Consider the following 19,484-nt stretch of genomic DNA (forward strand, 5'->3'; position numbering starts at 1 on the left):
GGTAAATAAAAGAAAATAAATTAAATAAATAAATAAATAAATAAACCAGCAAAAGAGGCAACAAAATGACCAACTCCTTCTGTGGGATGACGTGTTTTCATATCTTATTTTTGTTACTTTTATACCATGCTTTTTTTTTTTCGGGGGGCGGGGGGGGGGGAGTCCAGCGAAATTATTTTTTTCTACTCTCCTCCCATTCTAAAAAGCTCCCCAGGCCTGAATAAAATCGCCTGGAGGTAGCAAGAATTATATATTTTTTTTGGCTCTTTACTTACCATTCAGTACAAGCCCCAACACTCTGGGGAACACTGTCGCTAAAGGCCAAGCAGGGAGGGGTGTGTCAAAGCAAAGGGTTACAATGACATACGTGGCAAAAAAGGGATAGAAGCAATTACCATTACCAGCACAGTAATGAACAAAGAGATACAATGACACATACATGGTACAAAGTTGTTGCAGTAATTATCATTACAAGTTTACGAATGAGCAAAGGGATACATTGACACACACACACACACACACACGTATATACGTATGCAGAGAATGGCACATATGCACACACACATTTACGTATATATCTGTACATATATGTATATTTTCACGCACATGTAGCCACAGACATACTGTATGTACAGGATAGGTATGCACGTATAAAGATATGAGTGTGTGTACAGACGTGGATACATATACATATGCTATAGGACTACATAATAGATAGATAAATAAATAGATAGATAGAGAGACAGATAGAAGCAGGAAGTCAAATGATGAGAAGGTGTTGTGTTTGCGAGAAGCGAGCAGCGCTAAACGCTTACACGGAGGAAAGCTGACGACAGCGGCCAGTAAGGAGATGATGCAGTTAGCTGTCAGCAGTCCTCTCGTGAGAAAGTTCTGTTGCCATGAGGAACATACGTGACACACACACCCTACTACACGAGATGTTAGGAAAGAGAGTTTAGAAGGAGACAAGCGACCCTAGAGAGAGGTCGAGACGGAGATTAGCCTTAGAAAGAGAGAGAGAGAGAGATAGCGAGACAGGGAGGTAGCTACCCAGGACTTATACTATTATACCTGTTTAATATTTCCAAGACAGAATAAAAATAGTCCCATACTATTCTTTACCTCTCCCGTCACTACATGACATCTGGTGGGGAAACTACTACAAGATATAAAAGCCGCTCGACCACAAGTCTAAAATATACTTCTCTACAAGTAACAGCAAAGTCTTTATGACATTTGGTAGCAGCGAACGTATACGAACCTCGTCTACGAATCAACATTAAATTCCTACAAAATATCAAGATTGACAACAACCAACAATATCAGCTCCTGCCCCCTCCGTCTCCCAGATCATTACGCTGATGCAGAGGTCAAGAGATCACTCGACGCCTTGCAAGTAGCTTAACGACAAACCAGCAAATCTGCGGACATCGTCTCCGAATTAAAAGCAAATTTCTACAAAAGCAACCGAGACTACAAGATTAGCTTCAGTTCTACAAAGTCTACAGCCATCTACAATCAACTACAGCCATCTACAATCAACTACAATTAACAACTCTACGTCGTCTGTATAATCTTCTACACGCACCTACAAGAAGCGGCAGTCTTCATCCCACAACAAATAAATCACTAGAGAAAAGGACAGAGAAAACTTCCACATAGAATAAAGGGAACAAACAAACGAAGAGTGAGACACGATTTACAACTCATCTTACTCACTCGTCTTCACTCAAGTTACTCATCGCTACTCATTCACTCACCACAGCTACCAGTGTGGGAAGCCGACGTCACCATGTGCTGAGATGACATCACAACGCGAGTCTGCCATGCCAAGCAACGTGTGACTGACACCAGGCACTTCTCACCCACTACTCATTACTCATTATTCACATAGCTCCTACTCATATTCACTTATTTTCACAGTTAAGTTGGAAATTCGACGTTCTATGTTGAGGTTTGCCTGGGACAGCCGTTAACCACTACAAATACCAGGCCATGGAGTTTCCTGAGTAATATCGTCCATCAACACACCACTAGAATTATCAAGAGATCTTCAATCAAACCTGTATTTTCTTCCGAGATCGACTTTTGTATCGACACACCTCTACGATCTGTATCAAGTGGGTAAAATTATACTTGCTCATTTCTTCTCAGTGCTAAAATTAGCTATATTCAACTTATTTAATCATCTAGTTTGCTAGGACATAAATAAACAAGAGGCGTATTTCATAACATCATATCTTAATGACAGGAATATTTTCGCAACCACCCACGTTAATACCAGATGACACACAAATTGCCACAACATCAGACTCACAATTAAGAGACAGCCCACCCATTGTACAACCCACACCACACGTTATAGATAAGGAAACAAATACGGGAGTTTCGGATGATGAGTGGGAAACCCCTTCAGACGTTGAGAGTATCGACTTCGCAGCTGCCTTAAATACGTATGCCAATATACTTAACAGGGTTCACCGGTCCGGTCATACATATTCTACCATTCCCTCACATAACGATAAACTCGTACAAGTTGAATTAACAGGGCAATCATTAAATATGAATCAAGAAACAAATACTGCTGATCTAAAAACCACACCTCACGTTTTTGTGTATCACGAGGATAAGACTGCCCCAAAATTCTCTGGCACAGACAAGGATCGCATTGATGTCATTTCATTAATCAGTCAGTGCGAACAAATGTTCATCAAGCGCCACATACTAGATGAACAAGAGAAAATTGCTATTTTTTCATCTTGCATAAGCCAGGAAAGATGTCAGCAAGCAATTTATTGCGCTCCGATAAGCTACATCGTGCTAGGACATATGATGAATTTAAAACTGAATTTCTGAAGAAATTTTCTGGAGGTATGAACTTCTTGCCAGGTATAATTCCAGAATTACATAAAATTGTAGATCTTGTAAGGGAGCACACTACAAACCATGTGCTCAGTGAAATAACTGCTGATGTCTCCACAATCAAGAGAACCCTATTAGCTACTCTGGAGAATTCTAAGTGGATAACAGATGATGGAAAGATGTCCCCAGACCTCGTCGTGGACATCATTGGTTATGTAGCTGCCTTGTGTAAATTACCTGATAGAACCCTTAAGATCGCCAAAACAATCGCGTACATCCCGGGAATGTGCTTACTAGACTTAATGAACGAGGTAGAGATGCAGTGCAGTAAAGCAGGTGTGGTCGACACACATGCACATTCTGGTAGAATCAGGGTACCTGAGACAGTATCAGCTGTGAAAACATCAACACCGACCCCAAACAGAGAACAAAATCGATCGCGACCTGAAATGAGGCAGCCCAAACAACCAAAGACGCCTAGACCTCGTTCCCACACGCCTTCCTACAGGCAGTTTCATAAGTTTTCGCGCAGCCCGAGCAGGTCTCGCGCTATAAACAACACTTTTTATGGGAAATCACCTCGTAGGTCACAGTCAAGGGATAGGTCCATTCTGTGTCATTACTGTGCAAAACCAGGACACACAAAGGTATGAATGCTTTATCAAGGCAAAAGAGGATAATCAAAAGACACAAGGGTTTGGTCCTTACTGTAGGCATCATAGATACCAAGGGCACTGGACTAGTGATTGCAAAACAGTAGAAAAAATTGTGTCTATGTTCAAATCAGGGGAAGACCAAGTCATGACAAAAAACGAACAAACGTAAAGAAGAACAAGGTTAAACTTCACATAGGAGGCATGTTGGGAAATGAGTGTATCTTGATACCAGCTGTATGTGAGGATCAAAACGTTTCCTTATTTTTAGATACAGGCTCTCCAGTGAACTTAATAACACATGAAGAACTAAATAGAATTCTTAAAAACAAAAAGAAAGTAACTTTTCTGGATGAAGCTGATTTAGAATTAAACACAGTAGATGGTCAAGAGATTACAGTAAAAGGTATGATAAGATTAAATCTCAGTTTCACAGAAACTACAAGACCATTCTCTGCATTGTTCTATATCGTTGAAAACTTAGCAATTAAAGCTCATATGTTACTGGGCTTAAGATCCATGAGAACTGAGAACATAACTATACTCCCACAAATGAATGGAATAGACTTTGATAATGAATTCATAGAGGAAATACTTTCAGAGCCCTCACCGATTGGTAGAAGAGAGCCAAAAAGAATTGGTAATATTAAAGGCTTTAACAAACATACACAAACAGATGAGTGTATAGATCCACTTACACCAGCAACCCCATCCTCCAGAATTAGTGACTCAGATAACAGTACTGATTTATCAATTTTTCCAGCCCATCTCACTAATGATTTGGTTATACCACCTAATTCATACATGAAGGTTACCATAAGGAGCAAATTACGGAATAGTACTGTTCTTGTCTTAGAAGAATTATGTAAAGTAAAAGGATTGTCAGTAGAAAACGCATTATGTCATACGAACGACGAAGGGCTAACTCAGATATTCATTATTAATCACATGAATGGGGAAGTTCAGTTGAAGAAGGGAACTTGCATAGTTAATATTGAAAAATGTTTAGCCCCTGTGAAGGAAATAAATATTGGTGGAGTAACAAGTGAGATAAAATCTACGGATAGAGAAAGAATAAAAGAGAATTTAATTCACTCAGGTGAATTTGACGAAGAAAATGATTTGTTAACCCTGCTGGAAACACACAGGGACACCGTAGCCTTGCCCGGAGAACGATTAGGGTGTACTAACTTGATTAATCACATGATTAATGTGCACCCAGAAACACCACCAATTTTCGTACCAGCTTATCGCATACCACACTCCCAACGTACACTTGCAAATCAGTATGTCGATGAAATGTTAAAGCTTGGAATTATTGAGCCTTCAGTTTCTCCGTGGAACGCTCCCCTTTTCTTTGTGCCCAAGAGAAATGGAGAAATGCGTGCGGTAGTAGATTACCGTAAACTAAATAATCACACCATCCCAGACAGATTTCCCATGCCATTGCTAAGTGATGTTCTACAGAATATTGGTCCTGAGAATAATATATTCTCGACCATCGATCTCCTAAACGGATACTATCAGATTCCGGTATCTCAGGAGTCACGTAAATACACTGCCTTTTCAACAAACAGAGGCCATTATCAATATACAAGAATGCCAATGGGACTGAGGACAGCCCCCGGTACGTTCCAGCGTCTTATGAATTACGTATTGTCCGGAATTTTGGGGCAAGGAATATTTGTTTATCTTGACGATATTATTATCGCAACGAAGAATATTAAGGATCATCTCAGGAAATTAGTCTTACTCTTACAAAAGCTTAGTGATGCTGGATTAAAAATTAAACTTTCTAAATGCAAATTTTGCTTTAAGGAAATAAATTTCTTAGGCCACAAATTAAGTTCTGATGGTATTCACACCACTGATGACAAAATACAGGCAGTGAGAGATTTTCCTGGACCCACTACGACTGACGAAGTTAGACAATTTTTAGGTCTGGCTGGGTACTATAGGTCCTTCGTACCACAGTTCTCTCATATAGCCTTCCCTCTATTCCAACTACTCAAAAAAGATGCTGTATTCCAATGGGAAGAAGAACAAAAAAGGGCATTTAACAATCTAAAAATTAAACTAACGAATGCACCTTGTTTAGCATATCCAGATTACACGAAATCATTTCTTATTTGTACAGACGCATCAGTTAAAGGATTAGGGGCTGTACTGATGCAGGAAGATAAAAGAGGAAAGAATCAACCAATTGCATTTGCCAGCAGACAAACAAGAGGTGCAGAGAAAAATTATAGCACTACAGACTTAGAGGCACTTGCAGTGATTTTTGCATTACAAAAGTTTCGAGATTTGGTATATGGTTACGAAATCCACTTATTCACCGACCATAAACCACTGGTGGGTATGTTTAAAGAAAAACTCCTTTCTGGGAGGAGAGCAAGATGGAAATGTACAGTTGAAAACTACAATGTACAAATACATTATATACAAGGTAAAATGAATATAGTAGCTGACGCATTATCTAGGAACCCGAACACAATTCAGGTCGCGGCGTTAGATCTCAAAGGAAATATCCCAAACCACGAGGATATCGCAAAGGCACAAAGACTTGACCCAGTATGGTCAAAAGTAATATACAAGTTAGAAAGTGGAGATGACATACAATTACCCAAACTTCATGTCCCACTTGAACAATTCACAATGGTCAATAATACATTATACAAAATTAACTCTAAACAACCAAAACGCCAAAGAAATACTAACCAGTTGGTAGTACCTAATGACATGATACCCCAAGTATTACGAATGATACACGACAGCCCACATGCAGGACACCCTGGAAAGGATAAGACATTCAACCAAGCCCAGCTATTATATTACTGGCCTTCATTACGAAGAGATATAAACAATCATATAGACAGATGCGAATCATGTGCGAAACACAAAGGATACCCAATCACACCTGCACCGATGGGTAATTACCCAGTACCACATCAACCATGGGACGTTGTCGCTGTTGATTTACTCAAGATGCCATTATCATACAATAATAACCTATACTTATTCGTAGCAACGGATCATTTTTCCCGTTATGTCATTTTAGCTCCAATTAAAGATAAGACAGCAGAGACTGTAGCAAAGGCAATAACAGATAATGTAATATGTCGCTTTACTACCCCTAAGGTACTAATAAGTGATAATGGAGGAGAATTTAATTCTGAGATCTTACAAGAAATATGTAAACAATACAACATCAAAAAGGTTAACGTTTTGGCCTATCACCCAGCATCGAATGGGTTGGTAGAGAGACAAAATAAAAAGGTATTAGATGTGCTACGACACATTCTCAGTGAAAATTATGCAAGCTGGGATGATTGGATTCCCAGAGTAGAGGCCTCCATTAATGGGTCTATAAATAAATCCATTGGTGACACACCACATTTCATTATATATGGCACAGATAAAAAATTACCATATGAGCTCCTAGAAGGTGACAGCATGCCTATATACAATTACGATGATTACTCTAAACTCCGTTTACGTGAATTCCAGGACATTCACAAAAGAGTGCAAAAACAATTAACGATGTCCAAGGAAGAAATGACGGAGGCATTTAACAAAAAGGCAAAAGATTCACCTATCAGCTTAGGAGACATTGTTTACGGAGTCATTCATACGAGAGACAATAAATTATCCCCTAAATTTGAGGGCCCATACAGAGTAATTAACATAAAGGCAAACAAAGTTTTAATTAAGTCACTTTCAAGTGGCGAGGAAAAACAAGTTCATATTGACCATTTAAAACGAGTTTCAAGGGAATTATCACATAATTATTCAGCCTCGGATACAACCGAACAGGTGAACGTACCTCAAGAAACCAAGCAAGAACACAACAATGATTACAAAAAGAAATTAAGGTCATATACCAAACAATCGAACATAGGTGCAACTATTCCAATGAAATCTACAGTACATCATTTACGAGAATTAAATATCGATTTAAACTCCTTCTATAAATGAAATAACAGCCAACCGTAACGCACATCATCACTATCATCAACCACAGCTTTATAGGAAATTAATAGATTTTTTTTTTTTTCGGTAGGTTACGATGAAGGGACTTATGCTATGGATTCTCCTATACATAGTAAGAGTATATGCGCACCTAGACCCCAAGCATATAGTACGACAAGGATGCCTCATAGCTCCAACGGCCACGACTACAATCGTCAAGGATGTCATGAGTACTGAAATAAGTCTAGATTACTTGTATGACTTACCTACTTATATAGAAAGACTTGCGACGCCGATGCGAACTCTGGACTTCAAGATAGGGAATTATGTTTCACAATCACATATCACCAAGGAAGTGGATGAAATGGTGAAGTTAGCGAAATGGAAACTAGAACAAGCGAAGTCAACTATGCTCGTCATGATCCAAGATCTCCCATCTTATGGAACAGAGGTGCTGAGCGACAGGAACAACATCACACGTACTCGCCAAAAGCGCGGTTTGTTCGATCTGGGCGGCGCAATTCTTGGGAACATCTTTGGATTGGCTACAGAGGATGACCTTAAAGAAATAAACAAAAAATTTAATAAGATAGCTCAGGTACTAACATACCAAGATAAATTCATCACAGGACAGAACTCGGCAATGAAAATAATTGTGAAAAATCTGAAACAAGCAGAAAACGTAGCTCTCGAGAGTATAGATAAAATAAATGACTTGGAGGGTAACGTTACCCTTTTCCAGCACTTCTCCATCATCACAGAACATATTGACACGATTCTACTACAATTAGAGAACACTAGAGATCATTTCAGGGCACTTATGCAAGGAATTTCGAATGCTGGTGATGGCAAGATCACAAATGACTTACTCCCAGTTCATGAGCTACGTCAGATAGTTAGTCAAGGCATACATACACATAAATTGAAGCCATTGTTCCGCAGTAGGGAATTTATGCAATATTACCCTTACTTGGAAGCAACACTAACACCAACATCTGTGATAGTTCATGTACCATTCATCACGGAAGACCTGTTCACAGTATACCAAATACACCCCTTCCCCTATAGAAACAACAACACTTTAGTCATCATCAACATCAACACAGACACCGAACTCATCATGGTCTCCAAGAGACGAGACACTGTCACTTTAGCAAGTGAGTCAACGATTGAGCGAAAGTGCCGCACATCCTTACATGCTGTTCATCTTTGTCCTGCGTACATTTTCACGTTTCAGCCTACTGATACGGTCCCTTGTGAAATGGCTATCATCAGCAATAACAATATTCATCATCATTGCAACTTCACTTTTGCTCCAGATAAACTTGTACACCATCAACGCATTGGACACTCGCAGTTTTTATTTCCCTCATAACACATCAGTTTACATAGTCTGTCCAGATATACCACCATCTCATACATCAGCCTCAGGATTATACATAGCACCAGACTACTGTGCGGTATTTACAGCATCCATGTCTACTTTTTCCACCATCAATCACTACGCCATCCTCAATCATACACACAAACATTTCCACCCACTGCCTGATATGGACTTAAACATGAGCACAAGTATTAAGTTGACTTCACCTAAGTTTGAAACTATGCAGCTGATCAATGAAACAATGAAGCCCTGGGAAGATTTGAGTTTGAGTATGTTCAACCCATATTATGTGTATAGCCAAGCACCTTCTGTCTTTATAATTATCTGCATTGTGGTTGCAGTATTGCTGTTGGCCATGCACAGAATGCATGCAAGAATTGCTAATTTGGAGTCATTGTTTAGTGGGGGGAGAGTTAACATCACAGTTAACCACCCTGAATGAAGTGTATATATTTTGTATATAGTATTAATTATATATAAAAAAAAAAAAAAAAAAAAATAATAATAATAATAATAATAATAACACAAAGAAGAATGACCCATATATGGCAGACCAGTACCATTATCTTTAAATGAAATATTAATAACTCTTACAATAATCTTAATTTTAAACTATTTTTATTCTTGCATGTATGCATTTCACTATAATAACCCAAGTACATACTGTATTACAGTTAAATAATTTACTTTAATGCATTTATTCCAATATGTATTCAACTTATTTAAAATGTAATATTACTGAATAATCACTATTTACTATGAATAATATATGTATACAATATTCATACAATTATGTTACTTTACAATATTATGTATTTCACTTAATTAGCTTATAAGTTCATTATAATGTGTATGTAGTATGTATTAATATATTATAACTATTAAATGTCGATGGTACGCCATTTTTCGGCCGAGCAAATATAGGACTACATAATAGATAGATAAATAAATAGATAGATAGAGAGACAGATAGAAGCAGGAAGTCAAATGATGAGAAGGTGTTGTGTTTGCGAGAAGCGAGCAGCGCTAAACGCTTACACGGAGGAAAGCTGACGACAGCGGCCAGTAAGGAGATGATGCAGTTAGCTGTCAGCAGTCCTCTCGTGAGAAAGTTCTGTTGCCATGAGGAACATACGTGACACACACACCCTACTACACGAGATGTTAGGAAAGAGAGTTTAGAAGGAGACAAGCGACCCTAGAGAGAGGTCGAGACGGAGATTAGCCTTAGAAAGAGAGAGAGAGAGAGATAGCGAGACAGGGAGGTAGCTACCCAGGACTTATACTATTATACCTGTTTAATATTTCCAAGACAGAATAAAAATAGTCCCATACTATTCTTTACCTCTCCCGTCACTACATGACATCTGGTGGGGAAACTACTACAAGATATAAAAGCCGCTCGACCACAAGTCTAAAATATACTTCTCTACAAGTAACAGCAAAGTCTTTATGACAATGCTACAGGCACACTATCTGCTATCCATATATACATATACAGAGAGACATATATACGTATACACTCTTAATGGATACATGTACATTGTCACACACACAAATAGATAAATAGAAATGATATTCATTATAAAGTTGCACCTAATGTGTACGTGTTTGGCCCCCCTCCCCACACACACACAGGCTTGCATATATCGTATGTATGCCGAAATGTACAAGCACCGTCCCAGCGCCAGGAAAAGAAGTCGAGGTGAAGGGTGAGAATATCTTCGAGTACATGGAAATGTTTGATGAAGTCGGCACACAAAGCAGAAAACAAGAGGCCAGGGGGTCTGAAGGGGGCAATAACTGGGCAGGTAACGATGTGATGGGATAATGCATCATCCACTGGATTGTGACAGTTTACATGGCCTGTTGGTGGTTGGTCGTCCGGTGATTTCCCCTGGGGAGCGATACCCCGGGCGAATGCGGGCGACGGCCACATCACAGCGGCGGGTGTGGGTCGGGTGCTTGCCATAGGTGTGTCTCACGCCATGGTGGTGTCGTAGTGCTGGATGGTGACACTAGTGGCACGTTCAGCATCGGTACGCAGGGCTAGGTCCTCCATGGACTCCTCGAGAAGGATTCTCTGGACAATTGTCGTCGACACAGGGAGACATGGCAGCTACGGGGAAGTTACAGGCAGCTCAGGCCAGGCAATCTGCCTGGTCGTGGTGGATGTGACCAACATGGGCTGGGATCCAAATGAAAGAAACCCTGAGATCATGAGCATGAGCCTGATGGAGGCGGCAGTAGAGGGACGTGAAGAGAGGGGAAGGATGTCCCGGGGGTGGGGGGAGGGGTTGTGAATTAGGGCAAGGGCACCTTGGGAATCGCTGATGATGAGACCTGGTAGGTGATAAGAGAGAAGGGCAGAGTGTATATCAGACAGTTCACACTGGGTACTGCTGGCCTAGTTGGAAAGGCGGTGGGAGGTGGGGAAGACTGAGGATGCATAGTTAGTAAAGGCAATGCAAGCAGCTACCGTCTGGTCGTTAGCGAGGACAGAAGCGTCAGTGTAGACGTAAACAGAATGAGAGGGGTAGGTGCGGGCTACTGTGTTAAGGATTTCAGTGATGAAGAGCTGTCAAGAGATTGGTAAGCGGTCAGGTGCAGTGGCAGAAGGTGTGCTGTGCACAGCAAGAGTGGTACGTGTCCGGGTAGGGGGCAAAGGGTCAGTAGGGATGGGAGTGATAAGATCAGCATGGATACTGGCGGGATCACTGCCAGAAAGCTGGAGAGGACAGTTGAGTGCCGAACGAATTCTTTTTAGCCAGGATGCCAGGCCTGGCACGTGAGTATGCCTGATCCGGTCGAGGTTAGTGATATCTGAGAAAATGTCAACCAGTTGGGAAGAGAAGGATGAAGCAGGAGATGGAAATGTGGTCACACACTGTGCAGCAAAGCAGACTCCAAGCACATGAATGTGATCAGTGATGGGACACAGATTGAGTTCAGAGAGCATGTTGTTTACTCTGACAGACCTGGGGCAGCGAAGAATGAGATGAATCGCCAAGTTTTGTACCATTTCGAATGGTAGGACCTGTGCTGGGGGGACAAGAGAGAGAGAGAGAGGGATAACATGATAATCAAGAAGGGAGTGAATATATAACAGGTAAAATGATCAAGCGACGGGGATGCTAACCCCATGCGAGTCACAAGTGAACATGCTAAGGAGTTTAAGTCTACGGTGGAGGTGGGTGCAGATAGTGGAGACATACTGGGAGGGGTTAAAGAGGGAAGAGAAAGGAATTCCGAGATATGTACAGTCCAGCACTACCTCAAGATGACAGCTAAGGAGGGTTATGGTTGTGCAAGCAAGCCTATGAGTGAGAGATCGAGTGAACAATTTGGTTTTGGCAGTGTTGATAATCAACCCACATGCAGATGCAGCTTGGCTGAACTTAACCAGGAGACGCTGAAGAGTGACGGGGGAAGGGGAGTGGATGCAGATATCCACACAGGTTAGGCTCAGAGAGGAGCCAGGGATAGGACCTAAAAGATGGAGGAGTCTATTCATGAGAAGATTGAAGAGGTGTGCCAATATTGATGGCTCGGTAATCACTGAACGCCCCACAAAACAGAACCCGAGAGTGACGATGAGCAGGTAGCTTTCCAGTCGGCAGAACAGGTGGCCAGAGACACCCAGGTGGGCAAATTCGTCAAAGGATGACATCACGGTCTGCGACTTCGAATGCAGCTTCTGAGGTCAATGGAGGCTGTACAAGAGGAGGATGTGAAGTGAGTAAGTAATTCAGCAAGGCAATGCTGCGTGCTTTGGCCTGGGAGGAAACCAAAGAGATGGGGAGAGAGCCGGTCCTGAAGAAGATTGCGGAGCCTTGCTAAATAAATTCTCTCAAGGACTTTGTATATGCAGTAAGTATGGGAAAGGGGGCTGAAATCAGAGGAATTAGGCTTAGGGATGGGAATGGTGGTGCTACGGGTCATTCTGTTGGGAGACTGCCTTCAGAGAAAGGTAGAATATCAGATTTAAGGAGTTATGGCTGCATACTCTCACCTCGTTCTCTTCATGGTTTCACTCTGGTAAACTGGCCCAGGATCTCGTTCACTCACCTGTAACAAAGGAGAAGGTGCGTTAATTTAAAACTGAATTAATAACATAGCTTTATAAAAAATGCATTCCTTACTACTCCATAAAATTCATCACTACAAATGTCTGCAATATACAGTGTGGAGAGTCTCCACTAATAAATAATACATCTGAAAAAAAAAAAGTATAATGAACCTCTTTATAATTTTAGTTACTTTGTGCTTAAATGACTTCCTTTGCAAATGTGAGTAGATAAATTTTTATTAATATTTTCAATAAGGTGACTCTCTCTCTCTCTCTCTCTCACACCCACTTTTTCATACTGTCACTCACTTCCACATTCACAGCGCCACTTGGCCATTCATATTCAAACACCCAACCCTCTCTCTCTCTCTCTCTCTCTCCCCAGTTTGTCTGTCTACCTATCTATCTGTCTAAATTTGTTTATGTCTTACTTTCTATCTGCTATCTCTCTATCTGTCTATCTTTCATTTTGACTGTCTGTCTGTCTATCTCTGTCTCTGTCTGTCTGTCTGTCTGTCTGTCTCTGTCTCTGTCTCTGTCTCTCTCTCTCTCTCTCTCCCTACCTCCAAACTTCGTAGCCTGGGAGGGACTATCGGCGTCTCAGGGGGCAAGAGAGGATTATACTGAAGACAAAATTCCGAGAGAGATATGGCCGGCAACAATCACGAAGTGCTTTTTGGGGGGATGGGGGAGTGAGAAGCGGTCCGATTTTCTTCTAGGAGAATATTTTGGCTTTATTTCTAAGCCTTCTGTATGATCTACTTTTTTTGTTTTTTCAATTTCAGGTGATTTTATTCAGCCACGAGTGAGAGATAGAAGGTTGAGTTTGTTCATGAGGAGGGATTTTTTCGTGTTTCCTGGGATGAGAGAGAGAGAGAGAGAGAGAGAGAGAGAGAGAGTTACTATCCTTGCACAGTACACACACACACACACATACACACACACACACACACACACACACACACACACACACACACACACACACACACACACACTCGTTGACCGAGCACCTGCGTCGCGAGGGAATAGCAACCTTCAGCACCAAGTATATTTCATTTCAGACTATCACTATCCCAAAACCGAGTGTCGATTTTTAATTTTATTTATTTTTATGGCCCATCTGATGTAGGCAGGATTCCGAGAGCTTGAAAGGTGAGTAAATGAGGGCGTGGCTCATTTACCTGAGCAAAATTTGAGTAATAATTCATTCTATTAACATTCTATTATATTTCTGGCTCTCTGGACCCTACCCAACTCGATGTAAGAGGTCTATCCAAAAAGAAACCGTAAAGAAACCGGAAGGAAATCGAAAAGAAACCGAGAGACAAAGAAACCAAAAGAAAACCATAAAGAAAAACCAAAAAGAAACAAAAAAAGAACAAAAGAAAGACATGAAACCGAAAACAAAAAAGAAACCGAAAAGAAACCAAAAAAGCAAAAAACAAAACAAAAAAGAGGAAAAAGAAAACAAAAAACAAACAGGACAAGTAACCGACAAAATCCAAAAAGAAACAAAAAAGAGACAAGGAAACGCTCTCAAAAACAAGAGAAACCAAAAAGAAACCAAGACACCAAAAAGACAACTTTTTATACAGCGCACCAACGATGCAGCGTAGCGTGACCACGACGGGAGCGCTATGTGGCAGCGACTTTGAATTTGTAAATAAAGTGTAAACTTTCTGACGCTATCCTACCATATCAGCGTCAAAGCGTGCCACAAATGAACACCTGGGGAGATAACTTAGCAAGTGAACACCTGGGGAGATAATTTAGCAAGTGAACACCTGGGGAGATTAATTAGCAAATGAATACCTGGAGAGATAAATCAGCAAATGAACACCTGAGGAGATAAATTAGCAAATGAACACCTGGGAGATAGATTAGCAAATGAACACCTGGAGAGATTAGCAAATGAACACCTGGGGAGATAAGCAAATGCCATGAGCGCCAGAAAGACAGAGTGATATAAAAAGAAGAAGAAAAAAAAAAGGACAGTAGAAGTGTTCAGATATTTTGCCACTCGACTACTGTTCATTGTGGGTCGTGAGAGAGAAGCTTAATTCAGGGTCGCGTTGTGGAGATTATGTGTTAGGTGTAGTGTGTAGGTGTTTCTCTCTCTCTCTCTTCCCCTAGCTGTTTGTGTGAGTTTTTTGGTGTTTATTCTGTGTGTGTGTGTGTGTGTGTGTGTGTGTGTGTGTGTGTGTGTGTGTGTGTGTAGTAACTCTTTACCTGCATTATACAGGTGCCAGGACCAAATGCACAACAAGTATTAATTTCCGAACAATAAATACTGGGATGTAACCAATGGAACTCAACAGGCTTTTCAGAATAGTGTGTAAACGTCCATAATTGTTCGTTTAAAAATTTGACCAATATTCCTCATCACAACTAAACGCGGGAGTCAAACGCTCTCTCTCTCTCTCTCTCTCTCTCTCTCTCTCTCTCTCTCGTATGAAGAATTTCTCTTATTTTCTTGTTATCTTTAAGAGACTTTTTTTTTTTTTTTTTTTTACGAAAAACCTATTGCATGAAGCTGTTAACGTGAGAGAGAGAGAGAGAGAGAGAGAGAGAGAGAGAGAGAGACAGACAGACAGACAGACAGACAGAGAGAATTACACACACACACACACACACACACACACACACACACACACACACACACCACCATAACTCTGCTTCATTATTTAGGCCAGGAATCTTTAAAGTTTTGCACAATTCTCTAATTCTTTCGTTCGATTTCAAAGAGGTGAACACTGGATTGTGAAGCTGATTTCTCCTGTTCCATTATATATCGTATGAATGCCAAAGCTGTTCAAATACAAGTGTTAGCTTCCTTTTATTTCATTATTATTATTATTATTATTATTATTATTATCATTATTATTATTATTATTATTATTATTATTATTATTATAGCTGTTGTTGTTAGTTTTTATTATTATTATTATTATTATTATTATTATTAAATGGTTTCCTGTAAACCAGTTACTACGCTGGGTGGTAACCATGTAACCAAATTTTGGTGCCTGGTGGTTTAGTGGGTAATTATTGCGCTCCAATCGGATTGAGCCGGTGAAGGTTTATATCCAAGGGATGGCTGGGGTTGATTGCTCATGTAATGCCACTCAGGGATGAGTGAGGCTGGTCACTCTCATCTTAAATGTCAGGACCAACTTGCCTAGCCCGGGGCTCTTACGTTCCTCATGAGGTAATGTAGGGTTGGATTATGGATGGATGGATTATTATTATTATTATTATAATTATTACTATTATTATTATTACTACTATTATTACCTTCGCCAACGAAGTTGGAGGAGGTTATTTATTCACCTATATTTGTTTGTCTGTTTGTCCAGACGACATCTTCAAAAGTTTTCAATAAATTTCAATGAAATTTTGTGGAACGGTGGGTCATGGGCGAAGAAAGAAACGATTAAATTCTAGGCCAGATCCAGATCCGGATCCTTTTTAAAGGCAATGGCGTTGGAGGAAGTATGCGCTCTCTGGGTGCTTTCTAGTTATTATCTTTATTATTATTATCATTATTATTATTATTATTACCACTACTACTACTACTACTAATGAATGGAGTAAAGCTGTAATCTAGTGCATGGATTTTTTTGTGTGTGTTTAATTGGCTTTTCGCCCCTCTGTTAACTTTCTATCAATATTTAAAAAAAAATAATAATAATATTATGCTTGTATTCTCGACGGCACAATAAGCTCCCTATCACCGATCCCTAAGTGGCTTATTTTGCCTTGTACAGCTTATTATTCAGCTCTGATGTATATTTACCGTATTCATATTATGATAGATTGCATAAATAACGTTAGAAAATGATTTGGCAATTGATAGGGAAATTACAGTATCTGAAAAGGATGTGTTGGGGAGGCTCCTATGCAGACGACGATAGGGAAATAACACCCACCTGCCACCCCACACTAGCCCATCCCGCTCACTCCTCACCCTCCACCCTACCACCTGCCACCCCACACTAGCCCATCCCGCTCACTCCTCACCCTCCACCCTACCACCTGCCACCCCACACTAGCCCAGCCCGCTCACTCCTTACCCTCCACCCTACCACTTGCCACCCCACACTAGCCCATCCCGCTCACTCCTCACCCTCCACCCTACCACCTGCCACCCCACACTAGCCCATCCCGCTCACTCCTCACCCTCCACCCTACCACCTGCCACCCCACACTAGCCCATCCCGCTCACTCCTCACCCTCCACCCTACTCTATTTCTCTCTGTCCCCGCCCCTCGATTAACACTCAGGCTCCTCTGGCTCACTCCTCGCTAACTAAAGTTAGTAAAGTCGTCTGGCTTAACTTAAGACAGAATACTATATCTCTCCCACCCTAACACCTCTTCCTTGGTGATTTGTTTAAACGTATGGCTGGTTAATATCCTTTTGTACGTTATTTATGCAGAGTCTGACGATGCTGGAAGGAGTCATGTACCACAGAAGAGGACAGTAAGGTTCAACAAGCAAGCTCAGTCGCTAAGGAAGCGGTGTTAGGAAGCGTCAGTATTTAATAATTTCAGGCTCCTATAACCCAATCCCAGGCAATTAGAAACCTGTAATTACCTGACGGTTAATTAAATTCCTTGTTAATACTGGGAAGAAAAATAAACAGAAAATCCCTTAATAGTACAGAGAATAAAATAATCACGTCTTACTTATCATTAAAGAGAGGCTTTTTTTTTTTTCTTATAGGATGGACAAGGTTCTCATCTTTCCTTCTCTGTTATTTCAATGTGTTTTTTTCTATTTTTTTATTATTTTTTTCGAGAATTAATTGGGAAACTGTGCTGGATTAATTGAGCTTTGGATGAAAGAAAATGGGATTAAGAGGGAAAGACTTTTTTTTTTTTTTTTTTGAGAGAGAGAGAGAGAGAGAGAGAGAGAGAGAGAGCAACCCACCTCTCTCCTAGTAGTGAAAAACCAACAGAGGAGTGGAACTTCCCTGCCTAAGTGAAATACCGAGTAGTCAACATCTCCCTAACACATTCGCCTAAGCGATTTATTTTGCTTATTACACCTCACTGCCCTATTCTGTGTTACATAAATCCTTCTAACGTCGCCATACTCTGCATAAATAACGTACAGAGGGATATTAGCCAGTCGTGTCCAAAAATAAATAACTAAGGAAGAGGTGTTAGGGAGTTACCTTAATCCACACTTCAATTACAGGAGGTAGGTGTAAGAGTCAAGATCTGAGGAGAAAGACTGAAGTGGAGAGAAGAGGGGAGGAAGGAGGAGAAGGAGAGTGAGGAAGGAGAGAAAAGAAAAGCAAAGCCTGGGAATGAAGAAATGATGACGAGTATTTGAAGAGAGGAAGGGAAGAAAAGAGGGTGGGAAGGGGAGGGAGGGAAAGTGCGTGGGGGGAGGGAGGGAAAGTGCGTGGGGGGGAGGGAGGGAAAGTAAATGGGGAGAGGAGGGGAGGGGAAGGGAGGGGTGTGAAGGGGAGGGGAGGGAAGGGAGGGAAGGGGAGGAGAAAGTCCATGAAGGAAGGGGAGGAGGAGGAAAGGAGTAAGATCCAGAAGTGCAAGACCTAATGATTAAGACTCCCGAAAGATGAGTTGATCTCCAATCGTACCTTAAGAAGTGCTTGGATTCTCTCTCTCTCTCTCTCTGTTTGTTTCTCTGAAACTGCTAAATACACACACATACCCATATACTGTACGTTCACGTTAAGGGAGCAACGCAGCATCCGTCTACCCACACTGTCAACACACACACACACACACACACACACACACACACACACACACACACACAACATTGCTATATACACATACATACACATACACGTTCTCTTCACAGCAGGCACGCAGCACCCGTCTACCCACGCATACTCACTCCTTTTCTCTCCAACTCAGTCATGCAAGAGTCAGCGGGAATTCTGAAGAGTTTATACACAGTCGCTGGGAAGGGAGAGTTTGTCTATTTCCGTCCTTAAATATTAGAACAGCGAACGAAATGTCTGACAAATTTCGCCCGTAACATGTGATTTGTGTGTTAGGTTAGGTTAGGTTAGGATGGGTTAGGTTAGGATAGGCTAGGTTACGTTAGGTTGGGTTAGGCTGGGTTTGTGTAGGTAAGGGTAAGATAGGTTAGGTTAGGTTGGGTTGGGTTAGGTTAGGTTAGGTTAGGTGAAGTTAGGTTAGGTTAGGTTAGGTTAGGTAAGGCTGGGTTAGGTTAGGTTAGGCTGGGTTAGGTTAGGTAAGGTAAGGTTAGGTTAGGTTAGCTTAGCTTAGTTTAGGCTGGGTTCGATTAGGTTAGGCTGGGTTAGGTGAGGTTACGTTAGGTGAGGTTAGGTTAGGCTGGGTTAGATTAGGTTAGGCTGGGTTAAGTGAGGTTACGTTAGGTGAGGTGAGGTTAGGTTAGGTTAGGTTAGGTTAGATTAGGTTAGGCTGGGCTAAGTGAGGTTACGTTAGGAGAGGTGAGGTTAGATTAGGTTTGGCTGGGTTAGATTAGGTTAGGCTGGGTTAGGTGAGGCTACGTTAGGTGAGGTTAGGCTGGGTTAGATTAGGTT

The sequence above is a fragment of the Coenobita brevimanus genome, chromosome 116 (genome assembly GCF_032717465.1).
Source record: "Coenobita brevimanus isolate Jiangsu-jjx chromosome 116, ASM3271746v2, whole genome shotgun sequence".
Classification (NCBI taxonomy): domain Eukaryota; kingdom Metazoa; phylum Arthropoda; class Malacostraca; order Decapoda; family Coenobitidae; genus Coenobita; species Coenobita brevimanus.